This window comes from Ranitomeya variabilis, chromosome 2 (assembly GCF_051348905.1).
Source record: "Ranitomeya variabilis isolate aRanVar5 chromosome 2, aRanVar5.hap1, whole genome shotgun sequence".
Taxonomy (NCBI): Eukaryota; Metazoa; Chordata; class Amphibia; order Anura; family Dendrobatidae; genus Ranitomeya; species Ranitomeya variabilis.
The window spans coordinates 372,817,621-372,823,724 of NC_135233.1; positions in this window are offsets into that span (position 1 = coordinate 372,817,621).

Here is a 6,104-nt window from a genome sequence, read left to right on the forward strand (position 1 = left end):
ACTCGGAGGACCAAGAGCACTCCGTGTTGTACCTGAGCTGGAAACTTTCGCCGAGGGAAGTGGCCTACTCCATTATTGAGGAGTGCCTGGCCATAGTCTGGGCCCTGCAGCGCTTGCAGCCCTACTTGTATGGCCGTGCCTTCACAGTGGTGACTGACCACAACCCTCTGCTCTGGCTAAACGCCATGTGTGGAACCAACGGCAGGTTGCTTCGCTGGAGACTTGCCCTTCAGCAGTTTGACTTCACCATTGAACACGAAACGGGCAGGGAGCATGGGAATGCAGATGGACTGTCCCGCCGGGGTGAACCGGCTGAGGTGCGCATGGAGGAGCACCGAAAGGTCCTGCCTCCGTAGCGCACACCAAAAGGGGGAGGTGTCACGATGTTGTATGAAATATCATATAAGTTTAGTTTCTCCTGATAGTGCCATGCGGTGGGCTAAAACCCCTCCCTTCACGCTGTGTTTTGTTTGCTGAAGTGTGTGTGAAGCTATTCTTCTCAATGCTCTGCCCTGCCCCCAATCCCAGGAAGGTTTAGTACGCTTGCCTAGGCACAAGTCTCTCTTTTAAACCATGCGGTCCTTTGTTCCATTATTGTAAGCTTCTGGGCCAACGACTGGGGATAAGAAAATAATAAATACATATTTTGAATCTCCCTCGGTGGATCTATCCGCCACGGTAAGCACAGGCTTCTAACTCCATCAGGTAAAAAGTAGGGCTTTCTCTGTAATTATGCATCACAAATAGGACATATTTGATCTCATTAGAATGCCAATGTTAATACAAGATGAATGCTGGGTGTGTTATGATTCTGTCATGTTCTGTAGCGGAGATACAGGCATTAGACAGATTTGTGTTAAATGTACTAAGACTGAAGAAAGAGGAGGGCGATCTTAAATCAACCCTTTTGGTGATGTCACAGGCTGTGGTTATTTAAGTGACTCCCCTTACTCAGCCCAGGGAGTCAGCAGTTTTTTGCCTGAGGAGCTGTACTATGCACTGGGACATCTGGGGTCTGCCTGCCCACATGGTTTTGCCAGACCTGAATAACTGAGAACATGTGAGTTGTACCCTTTTCTTATTTAATCCCTGTTATTTTTATAATTACCTTGTACATATTTTCAATTGTCTCATTTTGTAACATCCTTGTAATATTTTTATGTAAACACTGCCCTTTTTCGGAGTAAAATATATAAATTACTAGTTCGTTCTTCCTGTTCTAAAACGTACCCTAAGTCTTCTGAAGGGAATTACGCTACTGTTTTGGGTTAGCTTCGGACCCGTTTAATCGAAGCTGAAGCTGGTGGCAGCATACCGTGTGCGGGCCTTTGGGTGCCGTTATAGCGACTGCGGCGTTGATAATTATTGTTCCTGCCTGAGCGGGAGTAGTTAAATCGCCTCGCTGCAGCGTGCCCAATAACCAGTACATAGCAGGCAGCCTTTCTGGCGACTAATTATCCTAGGTGCAGTACCTAATCTGACCTGAGAGTAAGGGGGGCGCCAGAGAGCTGCAAGTTTGAAGTGGAACTGTAAGTGGGATATACATAAATCCCTGCAGTTCGTGGTATAATGAAGAGCAGTGGGATAACTAAAATAAGCCCCTGCTGTAAACTAAGAGGTCAATAACCTTGTGTGTGTTTTTTTCATCACATTGTAGCAGTGGAGGGATAACTAAGATAAGCCCCCTGCACATGTGATAGATGTCTGTTGGCCTAAAGTCACCCCAATCCGTGACGTAGGGGTGATGGTCACGCTATGAATCCGTGACATATTGGTGGCAACGGTCAGGAATCCTGACAATCCTTGTAGGTCAGTGGATCTGTTTATCTATGACCATTGGATGGGATCCTTCTAGGACCGTATTCCTCAGCGATAGCAGCTGTAGTTCCCTGCCTTTACTGTCTGAACAGATACGATTGTACCTCAGAGCCTGACTGTAGATGATGGATATTTTTGTGTGTCTCGGAAGATAGCTGTTCCATCTCAGGTATGCCGGACGTCCTGTGGGCTTGATGTTTGTATGGTGTTGTCCTTGATGTATATGGTCGGGTCCAGGAAATGTATTTGGATCTTAGAGAAATTGAGGATGAGCTTGATGGTTGGATGGGACTTGTTGAAGTTATCATAGGTTAGCATATCATGAGCCTGTCCACATTATTAGCAGATCATCGATGTAGCGGAAGTATTCTAGAGGTTTAATATAGCAAGATGACAATTTCCTCCTCTAGATTGGCCATAAATAGGGTCACACATTGTGGGGACATTTTCCTGTTCATACACTGCTGATATAAATTGTTCCCAAAGGAAAAATAGTCTTGATGAAGCACAAACCTGATAAATGCATCAGTCTGGAACCCACAGAATACTGGAAGATTTATACCCGCTTTGTCCACCTATATACCGCAGATGAGTGGCGCCACTATACGTAAGAAGTCTCAGTACCAACAGTAGCCCCTAGGGGGAACAAGTGAGGTTATAGCCTTTTTAATGCTTATCATGTCACTCTCCACAAGGAGAAACGATACTTCTTGGATAATGGACCTATAGAAATGTTTAGTTCCACCTGCTGGTTGCCATTGGTACTGCAGATTAGAAATACCTGATACCTAATGACAAGTTGCAGCAACGCCTGCGAGAAAATTCCATTACCACGTCCATTAATGTCCACGTATCTACACGTTACTGTTGTAATTTAGGGGCCTACACATTGCACTCTTCTCCAGGATGTAAGTTTCAGTATAGAAGAGATTGAAGAAAAGAAGTTGCCATATTTGCAGCACAGTATAGAGAAGCTGAGCAGAATGATATACAGATTTGTAGGGAGATATTCAGTATAACTTGTGTTCTATGTACATGAGTCCAGTGGGCGGAGCTAATCTGCGTCATCTCAGGAAAAAGGAAGAAGTGACGATTATAACAACTAAAACTAGAGATCTCTCAGCTCAGTGTCTGGCCCAGCGGTCAAGAATCCAGCAACTAACCGAGACGTTGCAGGTTCATTCAATTCCAGTGTGTGGTACCACTGACTGCCATTTTATAGTGGATGGATCAGAACATAAAGCGTTAATATTGCTGCTGCAGTAATTATCCTCATAATCTGGATGATTTATTTTACATCAATTAGTGCTGATTTTTTTTAAAATGTTCACAGATTTTTGTGCAATCTGGTTATTTTCACGGATTTTCACTGAATCCATCTGAATCCAATTAGTGTGAGCGAATTGTGCTGATTCCACTGGAAATTCAGAAAAGACCGACCAGAAATTTCTGCTTTTCCTGTTAAATCAGCACAATTCGCTCACACTAATTGGATTCAGATGGATTCAGTGAAAATCACCGATTGCACCAGAATCAGTGGAAATCACCAGATTACATCAAAATCATTGAAAATAGAGAAAAAAAAAGTCAGCAGAAATTGATGTAAAATCTCCAGATTGAGAATTACTACAGCAGCAATAACTAACCCTTTATGTTCTGCTCCATCAGCTATAAAATGACGATCAGAACATAAAGGGTTAAATATTGCTGCTGGAGTAATCAATCTGGATGACTGATTTTACATCAATTTCTGCTGATTTTTTTCCTTTATTTTCACAGATTTTGGTGAAATCTGGTGATTTTCACTGATTTTTACTGATTTTCACAGAATTCGCCTGATTTGAATTATCGTGACTAAATTGTGCTGATTCCACAGGAAATTCAGAAAAAGACGACCCCAGACCTTTCTGCTTTTCCTGTGAAATCAGCAAAATTTGCACACACTAGTTTGATTCAGATGGATTCAGTGAAAATCTGTGAAAATCTCCAGATTGCATCAAAATCAGTTAAAATCCGTGAAAATCAATAGGTTGCACAAAAATCTGTGAAAATTAAGAGAAAAAAAATCAGAAATTGACGTAAAATATGCAGATTATGGGGATTACTCCAGCAGCAATAATTAACCCTTTATTTTCTGATCCATCAGCAATAAAATGACGGTCAGTGGTATCACATACAGGGGCTGAACCTGCGACATCTCGGTCACTTGCTGCATTCTTGACCGCTGGGCCAGACACTGAGCTAAGATCTCTAGTTTTTGTTGTTCTGATCTTCACTTCTTCCCATCAGACTTTTTCATGACTAAAGCAATGAAGGGCAGGAAGCCATAACCCGGCTGGAGTAGCAGAGCATGCTCATCACCAACAGCTGCCAGACACCAGGGCTCAATCGACAGAGGGCTGCCGGAGACCAGGGCTCGATCGCCAGAGGGCTGCCGGAGACCAGGGCTCGATCGCCAGAGGGCTGCCGGAGACCAGGGATAGATCGCCAGAGGGCTGCCGGAGACCAGGGCTCGATCACCAGAGGGCCGCCGGAGACCAGGGCTCGATCCTCAGATCGGCTCTCAGAAGGGACTTTCATCAGAACAGAGGCCACTTCAACAGCAACTGGAGAACCTCTGCTTTATTGTCATGTCCTACTCCAGTCACATCCAGAGCTGCAGTTACATTTCTTCTTCATCTCCTATTTTGCAGTAACACATGAGCAAATCTACCAGAAATAGAAATACTCGGCATCGGCTGATGTTTAAGAGGAAGTCACTGCCGGACCCATTTGACCCCTAAAGTCCCCCTTCAAATTTCTGTTACCCCAATCCTTCCTGTTCTCCTACAGACTTCTCTGTCCCCTTAAGACCCTTTTATTCTCTACAGACTCCTTTGTGCCCTCTAGTCACGGCCATCTTGTCCCCCCAGGCAGGTATTCGTGGCCACTTTTTGGTCACGGTAAAATCATGGATTTCTGTGACTTTCTTGCAATCTGGTGTTTTCCTAGGTGGAAAAACAAAATGAATGAGCGATACGTGACAAAGTGAAAATGTCACATACTTCATGTTTAATTGTTCCAGAAAAATGGAGAAAATGCTTTAAAAAAAAAAAAGTCAATCCCCAGCGGTGGGGTTGGACCAGGAGGCAGGAGACACCATAGTCCTGTAGTGAGAATCTCCCGCTGATAAAAACACTGATTTTATTGAAACAGCAAAAGACACAGCCTAACAAGTGACATATTGCTGGAATCGGGGTCTCTGCCCCTACATCATGCTGCTCTCAGATTATATAACAAAAATCTGCCCACAGATTCCCTTTAAGGACCAGGTATATATGGAATATAGGAGATAGTAAACCACTGAGCTGGAAATTACATCTATCCAGGATGTGACCACTAGGGGGCGAGACGTCTCTCCTAGAGATGGGAATTGGCGGCAGCTGCAGAACTGATTATTTCTGATCACTGAACACATTATAATAATCTTTATTTTTATATAGCGCTAACATATTCCGCAGCGCTTTACAGTTTGCAAACATTATTATCACTGTCCCTGATGGGGCTCACAATCTAAATTCCCTATCAGTATGTCTTTGGAATGTGGGAGGAAACCGGAGTGCCCGGAGGAAACCCACACAAACACGGGGAGAACATACAAACTCTTTGCAGATGCTGTCCTTAGTGGGGTTTGAACCCATGACTCCAGCGCTGCAAGGCTGCAGTGCTAACCACTGCGCCACACCGCTGTCAAGTTGTTTATTCTACCCCCCCCCCCCCCCAAAAAAAAAAAGTATCGTAATGCTGTTCGGATAGTCGCCCTCTGTCACCATGTGTAGACACAGACGTAGGTTCTCCAACTACTAATGACCCTGACTTTGTAAATAGGTTACTGATCTTGCATTGATCTTAATGTACAATATTCTCCAGAGCTGCATTCACAATTCTGCCGGCTGCAGAGCTGAAATCTACCAATGATGATCTGCTCCATTTGCATTTTCTGCAGTTTTGTCCTCCATCTTCCTGAAGAATACTTTCTTCCTTGCTCGGCCTTCTGTCCGGTCCGTAGGCGATTGCTGGAGAAGCTTGTGATCACACACATCATTCAGTGAAGAGACCGGCGCAGAGTGGCCAGCTGCTGTGTGCGGACCCCTGTATCGGCAGACGAGAGCAGCGTGCAGGAGAGTGATTGCAACCGATTGGCTGCAGTGGTCACAAATGCTGACAGTGTCAAAATAAACCCAAAAGCAGGACCACCGGAGGTCTATGCTGGTCTGATGGGGGAGGGGAGGTTTTATTTTTAGGAC